The following is a 19,056-nucleotide window of genomic DNA, read 5'->3' on the forward strand; positions in this document are numbered from 1 at the left end:
GTTGGAATGACGCCCAAATACCTTCTACTCCCCAGGCGTAGCCAGGTTTAGCCCTTGACAATCATTGTAATGTACTCCAGCGGTTCTTGACGTTTTTTTTTAAAGAACCGATGTTTATATGAGCACCAGCTGTTTTTTTAAAGAACCGATGTTTATATGAGCACCAGCTGTTAGTTTATCTGATATTTATTCAACCTGATATTCTCTGCAGCTTCGCTAATGCTTGCTCTGTTTTTCATACTGTTAGTGCGGTAATGCGACTCGGAGAAACGATCATGAATAATTTGGGCAGCGTTGGGTACCCTTCGTGGATCCAGAGATTTAACACACAACGTCTTTCTGGCAGAATTAGATGCGTCCTGGCAAATGCGGCTTGCTTGGCCGTGCAGCGGATTATTGGATCCACACACAGACTTTGCTAAGTTAGATGAAGCGCCGTGTTGGCGGACGCGTACAGAGAGAAAATTTGCAGGACAAGCTCTTTATTGGGACAGCATTTCGCTCCGTGTAGAGCTTTATCAAGCGAAGACTTGATTAAAGTCTTCAACAGAGCGAAACCTTGCCATAATACACGTTGCCCTGCAACTTGTGTCTTTGTCCTCGCTGGGTAAGTTAGTCCGGCTGGCAGCCTCCGCATCCTCTATATTACCCGACACACCATCTATTCGTACTTGATAAATTTAACTCCACCCTGATATACATGACCTTGTACTCGTTGCTTTAAATTGTTTTAGCATGTACGATTTTGTGGCTTCTTGTAATTTTTTTTCTCCTTGCATATGTTAGTTATGTTTTTGCTATAATCAACGTTTCTTTTTTATTTATATGAAGCGCTAAATCCGTGTGGATTATTCAGCGCAAGGAGGGGCTAAAGACTCGATTCTGCATCCCTAAATCGCGATAGGTACAACGTACACCTTTATAGTTCCACGCAGAGGAAATCAGTGATAATGAGCACAAATTGGCAGTAGAATCGTAAGCTTACCACAGATGGTTTTCAAGACCTTCAAGATGGTGGCTTGACAGTGGTCTTTGACAGGTGGTGCACAGGTGACATGTAGCATTAATGACTCGTATAATCGACAGCCTTTAAACCTAATAATCCAACCAACCTAATGCACAAAAGACGGCAAACAGAATAACTACATAAAGTTTGGTAGTTCGGTGTCCCGTTGGTGGAAACATTGGGTGTGTTTCCTTACACCTGTTGTCCCGTTCACCTACCAAGCCAGTAGGTATCTGGGTGTTAGTCGACTGGTGTGGGTCGCATCCTGGGGAACAAGGGTTAAGGACCCCAATGGAAATAGGACAGTCCACAATGACGCACTGACTTTCCTCTGTTATCCTGGGTGGCTGACCTTCCGGGGTTAAAAGTCCAAAGGCCCTAGGTTAAAAGTCCAAAGGCCCTAGGTTAAAAATTCGAGGGCCCTAGGCCCTAGGAAAGGCCTGTTTCTTGCTTTTCCCTACGACCTCACTTCTTCATCGCCTCCGGCAGTATCTGGAAATTTCCGCCTCAGTGCACATGTCGCCCACTGCACATGTCGCCCACTGCACATGCAATATGCACACGCTAGCAACTTCATCCCGTGCCCTCCACTCCTGACTTGACTTTCATCCGCTGAGTCAACTGCTGCTCCTGTCTTGCTGCTCCATCTTCTCAACTGCTGAAGCTGGTCCATTTGTGGCGTATGTCTTGATAACGGTGAAGGGTACTTGATCCAAGGGATGAGAGCTACCTTTACCGTCCATTCAACCTGATTACCTCCAATTCTTCCAAATTTTTACTTTCCGTTAAATTGGGTTGGGTTACAAATATTTTAAACAGTATATGTAGTCACAAATAAGGAAATTTACAATAACTGCCTTGATACGTTCTAGGAATAAGAGGATCGATAAGAATAAAGAAACACAGGCGACGTTCAGAGGTGAACGTTCAGCTCGATAATGAGCTGACGTAGAAAGGTAGCTTCCCCCGCCACCCTCTCATTAGCTGTGTTTTCTCAACAACAAATATGATCTACCTTCAAGAATGAGATACGTTGTGCAACATTTGGGAATCTTTGTTGATGAAAGAGTCCCAAATGTTAAATAACAAAAAAGGCACAATACCGTGACTGGAACGATACACAAATAACCCGCACATAAAAGAGAGAAGCTTACGACGACGTTTCGGTCCGACTTGGACCATTGACAAAGTCACACTTTGTCAATGGTCCAAGTCGGACCGAAACGTCGTCGTAAGCTTCTCTCTTTTATGTGCGGGTTATTTGTGTATAATCCCAAATGTTGCATAAGTGTCTCATTTTTCAACTGGTCGGTTTTCAAAATAATTTTCATCACATGATCTACCTTCAGTAATCGCAGCGATGGTGATGGATGTACCTCGGTGCAGTGTACCACGACGGGCTGTGGTACGTCTGAATAACTGTAACCTGGACAGAAAAGTGGGAAAGGTTGATTTGACTTCAATCTTAACCTCATTTCCTTGCAATTGCAAATTAACTTCGTTGAACTTTGTGAATGCATCTGACAAATAATCAGTGTCATGCTTGATGTTTCTTAGTTCGTCACATTAAACAGAATTTGAGTCTTGGAAGAATTCAACAACTCTTTTAAAAGGTGAATAGAAACGTCTCAGGAAGTTTCCCTTTGACAGCCATCTAACTTGTGTATACAACAACAAATGTTCAAAATCTACCTCATTCTCAGTGCAGAGCTGTTGAAATTGGCGGGAAGTTAGAGCATGTGCCTTGATTTTATTTACTGCTGGGATAACAGTGTTTAATGATTTGTGAAGTCGACCACTTAGATTTTTTGCAACCAGATGTTGCTTGTGGATTAAACACATCAGGTACAGCTTTTTTCAAGAAACTGATGAAGCCACGATGACAACTCATTGATGGTGCCCCATCCGTTGCACAAGCAAGAATGTTGAAAAAAAAAATCTCAACAACACAAAAAAAGACTTCCCTTTTCTGTTTGTTTCTAGTTGTCCTGCAAATAACAGCTCTTGAACCAAACTTTCATCTCTGACGAAACGAACATAAGCAAGAAGCAAGGATTCATTGCCTAGCACAGCGGACTCTTCTAACTGTAAGCCAAATTATGTTATCTTAAGCATGTTACAGTGTGTCTTCAATGTTTTCAGCCATTTCATCCACTCTTCTTTGAAGAGAGTTATCACTGAGAAAAACAGCTTCAATAATTTGTTCAGAGGACTCGTGTAAAACTGTTCGCAGAACCTCACATACTGCTGCCAGAATAAGCTCTTACAAGACTCGCGAAACCGTGATGACACGATTGCTAAGAAACCATACCACGGGTGGGGTTTGAACCCGCGACTGTCTGTAGTTTTGAGACTCTCTGACCGCGGGTTCAAACCCCACCCGTGGTATGGTTTGTAAGTTCTTACACAATTGTATGAGGTTTACCAGCTCCAGCAATCAGTAATGAGATATTGTATGATGCGAAGTGCTAGCAGACATACTTCAAATGGTTTTACGTTTCTGAAAGCTTTCTCAAAGTGACTGAAAATCTGCTAAGTTTTCGTCTGCTTTATCAGAGTGTATTTTCTTCAAATATTCAAGAAGCCTGGAAGGTTTCATGGCTTCATTTGAAAAGATTCCTTCACACAAGAGGCAAATTAGTTGCTGTTGGCTATTTGGTGTTGATACAAATCCATATTCAGATATTACACTCTCTATTGTCTACACTTTTTTTTTTGTTTGCTGTGCTGCGGCCATATTTAATTCTGGAACAAAAAATATATGGTCTGTAAAAATTATGCCAATCAAAACGAAATGCAGCAGAAAAAAAACACAAGGAAATATATAACAATGCATTTACTAGGAAAAGCACATGACAGTAATACAAGTATGAACGTTAAACTATAAATCAAACACTTAAGAACTAATTAACATTGGAAGTTAGTTACACATAAAAACTACGACGTATTGCCGGTAACACAACATAGCCTATATATAACATGTGTATGTTAACACCTGTCGTTACATAAATATAAGTAAATAAATACGTCGTGTGCCATTACAGGGAACGACAAAACAAAACATTAATAGCAAAAAAAAAAAATGTAAATCACAGCAAAATAGCAGGGAAACGTAAAGAAATATTGTGGGGTCTCCAACAAGCCTGGGGGACGGGTGGGAATGCCTGATTTTGGGTGAGAGAGAAAAGCAAAAAAAAGCATCTTTTAGCAAATAAAAATCTATGTATAAAGCATGCGAGCCACAACAAAATATACCAGAAAACCATCAGATGCTGTGGGGTGCTGCTTATTATCAGTGTGTTACAGCTAAATGCGAAGATCGTCCAAATCACAGCAACACTTCTTCACCCTTTGGCGTCCCTCCATCAATACCTCTCGGTCATACGTTTATTATATTATAATATGTACATTGCAAGACTGAAAATAAGTTGCAGTATGTACAAACCTAAAACCTTGGCTCTTGCAGACGTGAAAATCCGATCATCACCAGTAACCACGGCGTCTACTGTGTGTTCCAGCTGCCGTGTGGCGCGTACGAACAAACGTTCGGACTTTTAAGTCTGTAAATAATTTTATTATCTTTAGCTTTTAAATAGTTTTATTGTTTGTAAATCATTTGTGTTAAGCATTCGTGACTTAAAGTTTGTCATATAGATTTTGTAAAAGAAACGCTTCCTTGGTTCTGATGCCACCCTTCCGCCCCTCCACCGCCCTCTTTTTTTCCTCGACGCCCCCCTGAATTTTTCCACCACCCCCAAGGGGGGGGGGGTACCTCGACTTTGGGAAACACTGACCTAATTTATCTTTGTAAACTATGCTATTACTTGTATTATTTAGCATTTCGCCACATGAACCTTCACATCTTTTTGTATTACGAACTTTAATACACGCCTCACCTGGCCTCACGCGTCACCTGGCGTCACATGTCACCTGGCCTCACGCGTCACCTGACGTCACATATCACCTGGCCTCACGCGTCACATGTCACCTGGCCTCACGCGTCACCTGACATCACATGTCACCTGGCCTCACGCCTCACCTGTCCTCACACGTTACCTTGCCTCACACGTCACCTGGCCTCACGCGTCACCTGACGTCACATATCACCTGGCCTCACGCGTCACCTGACATCACATGTCACCTGGCCTCACGCCTCACCTGTCCTCACACGTTACCTTGCCTCACACGTCACCTGGCCTCACGCGTCACCTGACGTCACATGTCACCTGGCCTCACGCGTCACCTGACATCACATGTCACCTGGCCTCACGCCTCACCTGTCCTCACACGTTACCTTGCCTCACACGTCACCTGGCCTCACGCGTCACCTGACGTCACATATCACCTGGCCTCACGCGTCACCTGACATCACATGTCACCTGGCCTCACGCCTCACCTGTCCTCACACGTTACCTTGCCTCACACGTCACCTGGCCTCACGCGTCACCTGACGTCACATATCACCTGGCCTCACGCGTCACCTGACATCACATGTCACCTGGCCTCACGCCTCACCTGTCCTCACACGTTACCTTGCCTCACACGTCACCTGGCCTCACGCGTCACCTGACCTCACGTCACCTGGCGTCACACGTCACCTGGCCTCACACGTTACCTGGCCTCACACGTTACCTGGCCTCACACGTCACCTGGCCTCACAAGTCACCTGGCCTCACAAGTCACCTGGTCTCACAAGTCATCTGGCCTCACATGTCACCTGGCCTCACATGTCACCTGGCCTCACATGTCACCTGGCCTCACACGTCACCTGGCTTCACACGTCACCTGGCCTCACACGTCACCCGGCCTCACACGTTCTCATTGTCAAGCTCGTGGGTAATATTTCTCTGTTAATTCCACCCTAAATTTCCTGGGTTATTTGTCAAGAGTGAAATTAATTATGCCCGCTTGCTCTTGTGTGTGTGCATGTGTGTGTGTTATGAGGTTAGGGAGTGGGACCAGGAGCTTAAATTCTACCCCAGCATCTACAAAATAAGTGAAACACACACACACAGTGGAGGCAGGATCAATACATAGCTTTAAGAAGAGGTATGATAAAGCTCATGGAGCAGGGAGAGAGTGACCTAGTGACCAGTGAAGAAGCGGAGCCAGGAGCTATGAATCGACCCCTGCAACCACAATTAGGTGAATACACACACACGCACATCATCAGCAGCCAAAATTAGTTTAAATAACGATTTCTAAACCCCCAGAGCTCACTAATGAGGTCAAATTTCCCCACAAGACTCGCAAGCACTTCCCTAAATTTGCTTCTTTTCAAGACTCGCTGCTTTAAGAAAAACCTGGTCCCGGAACCACAATAAACCCTCACTTAGGGGCCACTTTTCCCTCACTTTTGAGCCATCCTGGACCATTGTCAGGACGGCTCGAAAGTCACGACCTTTCAGTCCAGGATGGATCGAAACGTCGAGATAAGGTTCGTCTCCTTTTTTTTTTTTTGTGAACTGTTTCAGCCACTACATAGAGACTATTCTATAATGCTCGAAATTTGCACTAGCTGTTAGGCACTAGGTATCTAGTCATCTTAGAATTGCTTTTACGTAGTTTATAATAGACAGCTACTGAAAGACTGATGGTGAATGTGTTTCTTTTTTTCTGGGCCACTTTACCTTGGTAGGAGACAACAGGTGTGATTTTTGTACAATATTCTTAAATAGCTATCGTGGTTTTATCAGTGGATGATGCTTCATCATTGGTGCGAATTCTGTTGAATTCTGTACAGTACCTGGAAAATGCATCTTCTGGTAGGCTCCAAACTTTTAGTGTTCACGTGTTTTCATGAGGGGGAAAGCTGTGCCTTGATTTTAGGTTGTGTTTTAGTGTGACGTGATGATGGTCAAGGGTTCTTGATCCGAGGAATTATAGCTGCCGTCTCCTTTTATCAAACATGATTTCTTATTTTCCATGTGAAGTATGTTTTGTTTAGGCTTAGCAGTTGCCAGTGAACATAAAAATTGCAGTAATGTTGGTAGAATTACCGACATTGTTAGATAAAAGGACACAAGCGCAGCTAATGTGACATTTTATTGTGGCAACGTTTCGTTCTCCAGGAGCGAAGCATTGCCACAATGTCACATTAGTTCAACTCACTTGAATCCTTTTACTTTCTATAAAAAATTATATGCAACTTTATATAAACACTGCAGCATGCCTACTGGCCCGTACTAAGTAGGTCCTTCTAAAACTCAAAGGGAAGAAATGAGCATTTGAACCCTGAGCTGTTATTCAGTAGAGATAAATGGTATAAAATACCGATTTGATGGAAAAGTAAACACGATACAGTATTATGAATTATATTGCAGTTGTCTATATTTTGTTATTCAGTGATCCGTGGTTGTGGGATCAGAAGAGCATTAAATCCTATGGATATTTTTCGATGCTCCATTCATTGAGTTTTTCACGCTCTCACACACAATAATACACTTAAAAACCCTCAAGTTAAAAAGTCACATGTATATTTCAACATTCACTTGTAGTTAATGGTGGCATGGTAAGATTGTTACATTTTATTTGGCGTATGTCACACACCCATAAAGGCATGCCCTCCCGACCAACAAGCTAGGTGCTAAGGGTTTAAGGATTTGGGGCCCCCCTCGTTATGCTAACACCTTGGTTCGCCAGCCAATCACAAGGAAGCTCGACAAAGTTTTGAAGCAGTGTAGTACAGTTGTGAATCAACATTGGCAGACTTACCTCCAAGTCTGGTCGAAGACTGTTCTCACCGTGTCTCTTGCTCGAGTTCCATTATTATAGGTATCCTGTGTATATATACATACATTGCTTGCTGTTCTGTGAAGGAAATATAAGTATTTACTCTCTGTGCTGCCTTTTGCTCGTTCCTGCCTCGGTTATCGTGCTACAACCAGTTGTGCTGGCCACTTGACTAAACTTGTGTTCTTAATAGTGATGTTTAAAAAACTCAAAAAGTCACTCGTATATTTCGACATTCACACGTAGTTGATGACCTTTGCTTATGACACACGTCTTCGGTTGTATTTTTCAGTCGTGGATATTTTCGTTGTACGTTACTCGTCGTAGTTATCACCTGTCGCCGTAGGTACGTTCGTAACACTTATGTCGTCACATTTGTTCGTCGAAGTAGTCATCTGAGTAACCAGAGATGCCGAGGACCTAAAGCCGCGAATACTGGTGGTAGATCATCCGGGCTTTGATAGATATGTGGGTCAGTGGACCACCAGCAGCAACAATTTGGTTGACCAGTCACCAATCGAGCGTGGCCCAAGGCCGGGCTCTGGGAGTTGGAAAATCCCCCGGAATTCATCAGAGGTATATCAAAGGTATATACCGTCCTCAAACCGTTTTTAAGTTTCTTCAAAGAGTTATACAGCCCCCCCCCCCCGACTTACGTCCGAGTTCCGTTCCGACCGACCGATCGGTGGGATCTCGAAATGGACGTTTGTGGGAATTATACTAGCATAGCATGTAGAAGTCGTATATCTGTACAGCATTCTGATCAAGGTCCCAGGACCGAAACGTTTTCTAATAAATATGTTATAGTGTTTGCTTACGTGTCTTTCTAAACCAACTTGTCGGTATTTATTACCAAGGTTTATACCAGCATTCTTTTAACCTAATAAATTTATATCGTGATTATGTTTTCTCATCAAGCTGCTGCGTGATGTCCCTAACTTGCTATCATTCACACGCCTCACAAATGATAAGTTTTCTTTTTGTTTATTTAATTATTTGTAAGTGAGCTACTCTGTTGTTGTTTTAGGCTGAGTTCTAAAAATATATTTGGGACTCCTTAGGTCTATTTTTTTTTTTTTTTTTTTTTTAATCCAGTGATTTTTTTGTGATGTTTCTGCCACGTATTTTTTTTTATCATAAATGTTTCAAAGTGTTTTTAAGTTGTATATATATTCTTCGTCTCGTGTTGTATTTTTTTTCTGGGGGGGGTCTTTGTGGTATGTAAACCAACTTTTTTTCTTCTTTTTTTTTATTTGATTATTAGACGTTTTGAACTTTTTCTTATTCTCATTAACATTCTCTCTCTCTCTCTCTCTCTCTCTCTCTCTCTCTCTCTCTCACTCACTCACTCACACACTCACTCACTCACTCACTCACACACACACACACACACACACACACACACACACACACACACACACACACACACACACACACACACACAAGGTGGATAAAGACAGGATGTTCCAGAGATGGGACACAGCAACAAAGGGACACAGTTGAAAGTTGAAGACTCGTATGAATCACAGGGATGTTAGGTAGTATTTCTTCAGTCACAGAGTTGTCAGGAAGTGGAATAGTCTGGGAAGTAATGTAGTGGAGGCAGGATCCATACATAGCGTTAAGAAGAGGTATGATAAAGCTCATGGAGCAGGAAGAGTAACCTAGTAGCGACCAGTGAGGAGGCGGGGCCAGGAGCTGTGAATCGACCCCTGCAACCACAACTAGGTGAGTATACAGATCACAGGCAGCAGGGCTCGATCCCACTACAGGGAAACTGGCAAGGTTCCCAGGTGATGCTCTCAACCACTCGGCCACTAGTGCAGTATTGGGTTTTTGCTCTGAGGTGGTTGACAACCTCCGAGGAAGCGACATTTTTCCATTTAATGTTCATTGATCACTCGTCTCCGCCTGCAGAGAGTTGATCGGTCTCCTTCGGAAGCAAGTGGAGCATTTTACCTCCGTAGATGAGACGGTGGAATATTTGACCGACATGGTTATTATTAGTATTATTATTAGTATTATTATTAGTATTATTATTAGAGAGGAGAGGACAGGGCAGTATATATAGGCCAGTAGACACTGACGGGACAAGAGAGGTAGTAGGAAAGGAAGTAGTGAGGTAGAGGTAGTAATAGCAGAGTCAGTCAAAGACCAAGAAAGAGGAGCACTGCAGGAGAACGTTTCGCCCCGGAGTAGCGAAACGTTTCCTCAGTAAGGATTCCCAAATATTGCACAAGTATCTCATTTCTCATCATTGGTGTCTCCTTGACACCCAATATGTCGGACGTTTACCCTGTGACGTCACGTGCAAACTTCGTAAAGAAAACTCGTGGTCTTGTTCTTAGCTCTTACAAGTCCCCTTCAAGGAAGGTTCCTTGATTCAAGGAATCAAGAAACCTTCAAGGAAGGTTTCTTGATTCACTCTAATTCGGAATAAATCAAGCACTGTACGATTCTCACGGGTTAAGTGCTTTTTTGTGAATCTAATTAAACTAGTACTATTAATAATAACAAAAATACTACTACTAATTATAATTATAATAATAGCCATATCCTCTCGGCTAGTTAGAAATTAGCTATTTTTCCTGGAACTCAAAGACATGGAAAATATTCATTTGCGTCTAATTTTCACCTCATTAGCGACAAGATGATGGTAATGTTTAGCTGATGTGAAACTCTCAGTGTGATGAGGTTTCTCGTCATTCCTGTGAGGTTCTCTCTCCATTCCTGTGAGGCTCTCTCTCCATTCCTGTGAGGTTTTCTCTCCATTCCTGTGAGGTTTTCTCTCCATTCCTGTGAGGTTCTCTCTCCATTCCTGTGAGGTTTTCTCTCCATTCCTGTGAGGTTTTCTCTCCATTCCTGTGAGGTTTTCTCTCCATTCCTGTGAGGTTTTCTCTCTATTCCTTTGAGGTTTTCTCTCCATTCCTTTGAGGTTTTCTCTCCATTCCTGTGAGGTTTTCTCGCCATTCCTTTCAGGTTTTTCTCTCCATTCCTGTGAGGTTTTCTATCCATTCCTGTGAGATTTTCTCTCCATTCCTGTGAGATTTTCTCTCCATTCCTGTGAGGTTTTCTCGCCATTCCTGTGAGGTTTTCTCGCCATTCATGTGAGGTTTTCTCGCCATTCCTGTGAGGTTTCCTAAGGATGCAACCCACTCGTCATTTACCTCCATGCATCACGATGATATATTCCTTGTTGACTAAGAGAAGATTTTGGTATTAGCCTGTGGTAAAATTGGTTTCGTTATACGTTGTTTCAGGGGTCGAGTCTCGGCTCCTGACCCCGCCTCCTCGCTGATCACTACTAGGTCCTCTTCTTTATCCTGCCTTCATTACTTCACTCTCCAAATTACTCCAATTCCTAACAACTCTTAAGCTGAAGAAGTACTTCCTAACATCCCTCTGACTCATCCTAGGTTTTAGCTTCCAGTTGTGTTCCCTTGTTGCTCTGTGTCCTATCTCTGATATTGTACGTGTGTCTGAATATGTCGGTATAGTTACGTATAAATGTATACAATAAATTTGTACAGAGGAACCGTATTCTGCTCTCTGCCAATCGTTGGGTACCTTGTCTTCGTTTATTCACACACTGAACCAATGCACCAGCCATTCCAACACCTCACCCCAATCGGCTTTCAACATGTTAGCCGTAATCCCATCAACTATTGCTTTCACATTTTAAACTTTGTTTTTTTTTTCCATTCAATTCCTACACGCGGACCCACGGATTTCAATTATTATAAAATTCATTTAATTCTTTTTGCCAATATGTTATTTCTATCCAAACTATTTAGACAAGATATCAAAATGTTCTCTTCGTTTCTTAGACACATTTACCTCCTTATGCAGCATCTTTTGAGGCTTCACTCTTAACTTAAAAATTCATTTGATTCTTCAAACATTGTAAACAAGCCGAGGCCTGGTCTCAGACCGAGCCGCGGGGGCGTTGACCCCTGCAACCCTCTCCAGGTAAGCCATAACCAGTGACCCTTGCTCTTGAGGACACACTTAAGCAATCTGTGTAACTAAGCAGTTTATTATTAACGTATTTATGAGAGAATATACCTACTATATTCCATATTTTCCAGCATATTAGGCACGCCTTTTTTCCCACAAAATGTCTTGGAAAATCAGCCTGCGCCTTAAATGCTCAAGGTCAGGGTCAAGGGTAAACTTAGGGTTACGTTTTAGGGTAAAAGTAAGAGGGTAATTAGCCCTTGAATATGATTACTGATTGACCCATATGATACTTCCGTCGTGCGCCTTGTATGCCCGAAAATAAGGTACTTGTCGAAATTTTAATTCTCTTGACTGCCGTGTGAAAACTTAACGTTACCGCCTCTGCAACGTCAAGTTAGGTTAAGTTAAGTAAGATTAGTCAGGAAACAGGATAAATGTTTCCCGAGTCTTAGTCCTATGATGACACCACTGAAGCTTTTGGTCAGTTGACCGACGCCTTCAGCTGGCTGTCCTTTAAAAATTAAGGTTATAATTATGACCATTTATATATTTGCATTGAAATTGAAGCCAAAAGAAGGTTTGCTTCAGTTTTTGTTTGTGTTGGTGCAAATTTGTCTTCTTTCAACAGTTGAAAAGTTGTCTTATTGGTTTCCGTGTGTTAACTTAGGAATGATTTTTCCGATTGGCTTCAAATGTTTGGCGCTACTGCGTTTTTCTCAGTCATGTTTTGCACTGTAATGTTGGTAGAATTACTGACAGTATGTTAGGTAAAAGGACATAAGTGCAACTAATGCTAATTTTTTTTTGTGGCAACGTTTCGCTCTCCAGGAGCTTTGTCAAGCTGTTACCGGCTTTACAAAGCTCCAGGAGAGTGAAACGTTGCCACAATAAAATGTCACATTAATTACATCAGTGTCCTATTACCTAACATAATTTACATTATTGTTGGGCTGTTGAAGCGTCTACCTCAGTTTGATAATTTTAAATAACTAATTGGGATCTTCGTTTCCGTGAAATAATTAGAGAATGCCTCTTTTTATTGGCTTTAAAATTTAAAGACTGCTGTATGGAGTTTAGCAAATAATTTGGATTGGTTTTGGGCTCTATAGTTGACACGCCACCAGTTTTTAACAAATTTTGATACTGGTTTCCTTACAGTAACTCGAGAATGCTTCTCTATATCAAGATTTTATTTATTCGAAGGATTCTTTTTTTTTTTTTTTTTTAGACAAATGGAGTACTTTCTTATATGTACCAGCTTTTTACTATCAAGGGTCGAGTTTCAGCTTCTTGTCCTGCCTCTTAAATGGCCGTTATCAGCTTAGCTTCTGCCTAACTTCGTGTTTCATTCATTTCAACTCATCATAATGTGTATGGAGTTTGCCTCCACTTCTTTCTCATTCTGGGCAGTTTTTCATGTTAGCAATAAGCTGGCTAGGTACAGGAAGCGGTGAACCACAAGCCTCAAGCCTTCACAATAACAGAATAAAGCATTAAGTTAAATAGGGAGCTGGCGAGACATGCTCACGCCAGGCAGTGGCAGTTCTCTCTCCTGTTTGTGATCTTTCTTGGGATTATGTTTGATGCCTTTGGGTTTAGAACAAAATGTAGAGTACTGTCCGTTTTAATTCTCTAAAGCAGGGTTACTGACCTTGATAGTACCGATGTCTACTGCTCGCTTTAATTATCTAAAGTACCGCTGCTTACTGGACATTTCTAAAATTCAGAGAGAAGACAGTAACTAAAAGGGCAGTAGATACCACTCAGAAAAAAAAACGTAAAATTTGCTTTAGGGGGCATCCCTCATTGTTCGTTATGGGAAAGGGGATAGGAGGATGCGCCAGACAAAAAAAAAAAAGAAGAAAAAAGTTTGAAAACACTGCAGCCTAAGCTAGCGTTGTCTTACAACTTATTTCTGTTTTACTAAGAAGATCCATTGTTTACACCAGAGTTGAAGACCATGGTAAGAGGCTGACACTTGGTGGTAAAGATAAAAAAAAAAAATGCCGTGGAGTCCATTATTTACACAACATTACATCGAACTAAGTTTTAGTTGAAATTTTGTACAAATAACAGAGTCGTTGTGTGTGTTCCTCCGCCGTTTCATGTACACGAGAGGTTTTTAAACCAGCAATTTACCAACACTTTACCATCAGCAATACATGAATCCCTAAACTAGCAATTAAAGTTCGAGTTTTATGTATATATATATATATATATATATATATATATATATATATATATATATATATATATATACACATGCATACACGCACACACACTGGGAAGCAGAACAACATAAATGGCATCCTACATATCAGATACTTCATCCAGCTCCCCGGCGGTGGGCTGTGTGCCCAGAATGCTGCAGCCATTTTCCCTCTGGATCGCACCACTGAGTCTGTGATAGAGGAAGCTGGCAGCTCTGGGGTCCTTGGTTTCCGTGATGATTTTTTTTACCTAATTCTTTGAGGAATCTTAGATCTAGCACATTTGCCCCAAGCTCTGAGGGTTTCCGCCCCCAACTGGGACGAAGTTATAGCATGGTGGCAGCCCTCTGAGTTTGTTGGTCTTCTGTGTCTCCCTGAAACTGGCGGCCCCACCCCCCTTCAGCTTTAGTGTATGGCAAATAGGTGTCAGCTAATTTAGAGACACAGGTGTACTCCCATGCAGTCTGCTTACTATCCTTCCAGGGTAGCATGATAACACCATCTGAATGTTTTTGGTTTCCGTCAGACCTCTGTACCTGAGGTTCCCATTCTGCTGGGCAACGGGCTGTGGTGAGACTTCGCTTGATGTCATTGACCCCGTGTCTGGCATACTTCCTTTCTGACATACGACAGACGAGACCATGTAATCAAAATTAATTAACTGATGACCTGTCGAAAATGCACCTATGTTCGGTGAGTATGTGGGCGGCTACGCGAAGAGCTCCACGAATTCGAATGGCCTGCCGGTTGAGCCGAGTGCCCAAGGAGGAATTAGGAACAACTAAAAGGAAAGCTCCAGAATGTGGTGCCTTCACCACTAGGAAACTAACTTTGTTCATTCCTGAGGTATTGTTGAGCACTGTGTTGGTGAGGAGCTGGTCTGCTTGAAGAGTCTGCAAGGCTGTCTTACTACGTTGGCTGCTTTGATTAGCTTGAGGTCTTGAGCTCCTACAGCACCTCTCAAGCGTTCGGGGACAGTCTCCTTCACTAGTTCACTGGAAGTCATACACGAGGACAGAAATGCAGGTAATGCTACCAGCATTGCCTTCCGCTCCCTAATACCTCCAGGTCGCATTGGTATATATATGCAGAGATCTGTATATGTATATACTCTGAGAAATGTGCTCCTCTCGGTGCATATGTCTTGTGATCTGTTTTCGAAACATAAAAGATTTAGGCTTCCAAACTTACAATATTGTATAGGGTTTTTGAGAAGTTCAGAATATTTTTATTAAGTAATTTTTTGGGAAGGCTTTGAGTTTAATTTTCCTTGTTAATTTGGTCTTATTTCATATTTTTTTGTGATTGTATTGTGTCCTGGAAGACAAGATGACCTTCTCTTTATTATGATTGTATTTTCTTGGAAGGCAAGGTAGCCTTAACAGTATTGTGATTCCATTGTCTTGGAAGACAGGTTAGCCTTGACAGTGTTGTGATTGTAGAGTCAGCTTAACACATTTCTTGGGGTGGAGCAATGCATAACTTTAAGAAAATTGATTAGCTGATTTGTTATTCACAAAAGAAACAATATAAGAATGTGGAATTGGCATCGGATTCTAACTTGAGTGCATTCTGTCGCTTGGTATATTGCAGGTCTGTCAATCTGGCTGTTTAACTCCAAGTATGTCTGTGTACCTGTTTGACTATATGCCAGTCTGTGTGTCTGAATACTTTTTCTTTTCACTATATCTGTAAGTATAGCTATCAGCATGTCTATATTTGTCTTTTATTTTTTAACAGTGATCTTCGTGGTGTACAGTACCGAGCTGATGACGAATAATACTCATGTACAACACTTGGGTATGTCGAAGCGTGTTGTCAATAAAGATCCACAAGTATTGCACGTGTATCTTATTCGCGAGTTCTGTATATTTGTGTCTTTGTATATCTGCCTGTCTCTGTCTCTGTTCGGCTGTTTAACTGTTTCTTCCTGTCCTCTTAAATTTTCAGACAAGCGTTTCAAAAAGCCGAGGGTATTTCTTCGACCAACTTAATTCCTATTGTATTGTAGTGTATTGTGTTGTATTGTGTTGGATTGTAGTGTATTGTGTTCGTTTCTGTTGCTTTCCACGAAAGACTAAACCAATGTAGAACATGTAATGAAAGAAGGGGTGGAGGATCGACCCGCTGATTGGTAACAGAGTCTCGGGTCAGTCAGGTTGTCGAGGATCGGGCGGGTAAGAATGGAACCTTTTGCTTTTCTACTGTGATCCTGTCTATGTCTGTAGACTTTGTACGATATCAAAGGACAGCAGCTTGCTATTAAAATTTGATAACATTCCCTCGTAGATTATTTTTTACCGTCTCTGAGATGAAGGTTCCGTCTGTGAGATGAAGGTTCCGTCTGTGAGCTGATGGTTCCGTCTGTGAGCTGAGGGTTCCGTCCTTTCGTCTGTGAGACGAGTGTTCGTCTTCGCGTCTGTAAGCTGAGGTTTCCGTCCTTCCGTGAGAGTTTCCTTCCCAGCGGGTGTTCCTGATAGCTTCATCTCCGCCAAGAATACTTCACAGAAAAAGCCGTCATCTATCCCCATTTTCTTCATATGCAAACCTAATGTGCCATCTGTTTCCGTGAAGACAATTTTATTCACTATTGTAACGTCATTCTAACTCCTTCCGCCTTCTACATCTTTATTAGATTTTCTACTAGGATCTATTCCAGTTCTGTGCTACTGGCGACTCGTCTCTCTTATATTTCAGGCAGCTAAAGCAGCTAAGGCGAAGAGAGACGTGTAGCTGAACAAGACTTAACTGGTCAATATTCGTTCTAAAAAGAGCTTTATCAAGACTTTCTTTAGAGTGAAACGTCGTTCAGTTAGAATCCTGTCCTGCTACCTGGGTCAGTGTTTACGTTCTTGCTGACACGATGATCTTCAGTCCTCGCCTACATCTCTTAACTTTCTCACGCTTTCCCAATCTGATTTTCCTCTAGAAATTTTTAATATATTGAGACAAATGTAACTTATTTGTCAATCGTTACTCTGATACTTTTACCAAGTACAATAAAGAAAATTCCTGTTCCCTATTCATCATATTATTTTGAAAGTACAAAAATAAACTATAACAATCCATTTGTATAGTTCGTCCTTCTGTATAATTTTTTTCATGAGAGGCAAGTTGATGCTGGCGATCATGAGAGGCAAGTTGATGCTGGCGATCATGAGAGGCAAGTTGATGCTGGCGATCATGAGAGGCAAGTTGATGTTGGCGATCATGAGAGGCAAGTTGATACTAGCGATCATGAGAGGCAAGTTGATGTTGGCGATCATGAGAGGCAAGTTGATGCTGGTGATCATGAGAGGCAAGTTGATGCTGGTGATCATGAGAGGCAAGTTGATGTTGGCGATCATGAGAGGCAAGTTGATGCTGGTGATCATGAGAGGCAAGTTGATGTTGGCGATCATGAGAGGCAAGTTGATACTAGCGATCTTGAGAGGCAAGTTGATGTTGGCGATCATGAGAGGCAAGTTGATGCTGGTGATCATGAGAGGCAAGTTGATGTTGGCGATCATGAGAGGCAAGTTGATGCTGGCGATCATGAGAGGCAAGTTGATGCTGGCGATCATGAGAGGCAAGTTGATACCAGCGATCATGAGAGGCAAGTTGATGCTGGCGATCATGAGAGGCAAGTTGATGTTGGCGATCATGAGAGGCAAGTTGATACTAGCGATCATGAGAGGCAAGTTGATGCTGGCGATCATGAGAGGCAAGTTGATGCCAGCGATCATGAGAGGCAAGTTGATGCCAGCGATCATGAGAGGCAAGTTGATACTAGCGATCATGAGAGGCAAGTTGATGCTGGCGATCATGAGAGGCAAGTTGATGCTGGCGATCATGAGAGGCAAGTTGATGCCAGCGATCATGAGAGGCAAGTTGATGCTTGCGATCATGAGAGGCAAGTTGATACTAGCGATCATGAGAGGCAAGTTGATGTTGGCGATCATGAGAGGCAAGTTGATGCCAGCGATCATGAGAGGCAAGTTGATGCTTGCGATCATGAGAGGCAAGTTGATACTAGCGATCATGAGAGGCAAGTTGATGCTGGCGATCATGAGAGGCAAGTTGATACTAGCGATCATGAGAGGCAAGTTGATGTTGGCGATCATGAGAGGCAAGTTGATGCTGGCGATCATGAGAGGCAAGTTGATGCCAGCGATCATGAGAGGAAAGTTGATACTAGCGATCATGAGAGGCAAGTTGATGCTGGCGATCATGAGAGGCAAGTTGATGCTGGCGATCATGAGAGGCAAGTTGATGCTGGCGATCATGAGAGGCAAGTTGATACTAGCGATCATGAGAGGCAAGTTGATACTAGCGATCATGAGAGGCAAGTTGATGCTAGCGATCATGAGAGGCAAGTTGATGCTAGCGATCATGAGAGGCAAGTTGATGCTAGCAATCATGAGAGGCAAGTTGATGCTAGCAATCATGAGAGGCAAGTTGATACTAGCGATCATGAGAGGCAAGTTGATACTAGCGATCATGAGAGGCAAGTTGATGCTGGCGATCATGAGAGGCAAGTTGATGCTGGCGATCATGAGAGGCAAGTTGATGCTGGCGATCATGAGAGGCAAGTTGATGCTGGCGATCATGAGAGGCAAGTTGATGCTGGCGATCATGAGAGGCAAGTTGATGCTGGCGATCATGAGAGGCAAGTTGATGCTGGCGATCATGAGAGGCCTGTTGATGCTGGCGATCATGAGAGGCAAGTTGATACTAGCGATCATGAGAGGCAAGTTGATGCTGGCGATCATGAGAGGCAAGTTGATGCCAGCGATCATGAGAGGCAAGTTGATGTCATGAGAGGCAAGTTGATGCCAGCGATCATGAGAGGCAAGTTGATGCCAGTGATCATGAGAGGCAAGTTGATGCCAGTGATCATGAGAGGCAAGTTGATGCCAGCGATCATGAGAGGCAAGTTGATGCCAGCAATCATGAGAGGCAAGTTGATGCCAGCGATCATGAGAGGCAAGTTGATGCCAGCGATCATGAGAGGCAAGTTGATGCCAGTTATCATGAGAGGCAAGTTGATGCCAGCGATCATGAGAGGCGTGTTGATGGCAGTGATCATGAGAGGCAAGTTGATGGTTGATGCCAGCGATCATGAGAAACATGTTGATGCTATTGAAGGGTTTTTGATCCAGGTATATC

Source organism: Cherax quadricarinatus, chromosome 49 (genome assembly GCF_038502225.1).
Source record: "Cherax quadricarinatus isolate ZL_2023a chromosome 49, ASM3850222v1, whole genome shotgun sequence".
Lineage (NCBI taxonomy): Eukaryota > Metazoa > Arthropoda > Malacostraca > Decapoda > Parastacidae > Cherax > Cherax quadricarinatus.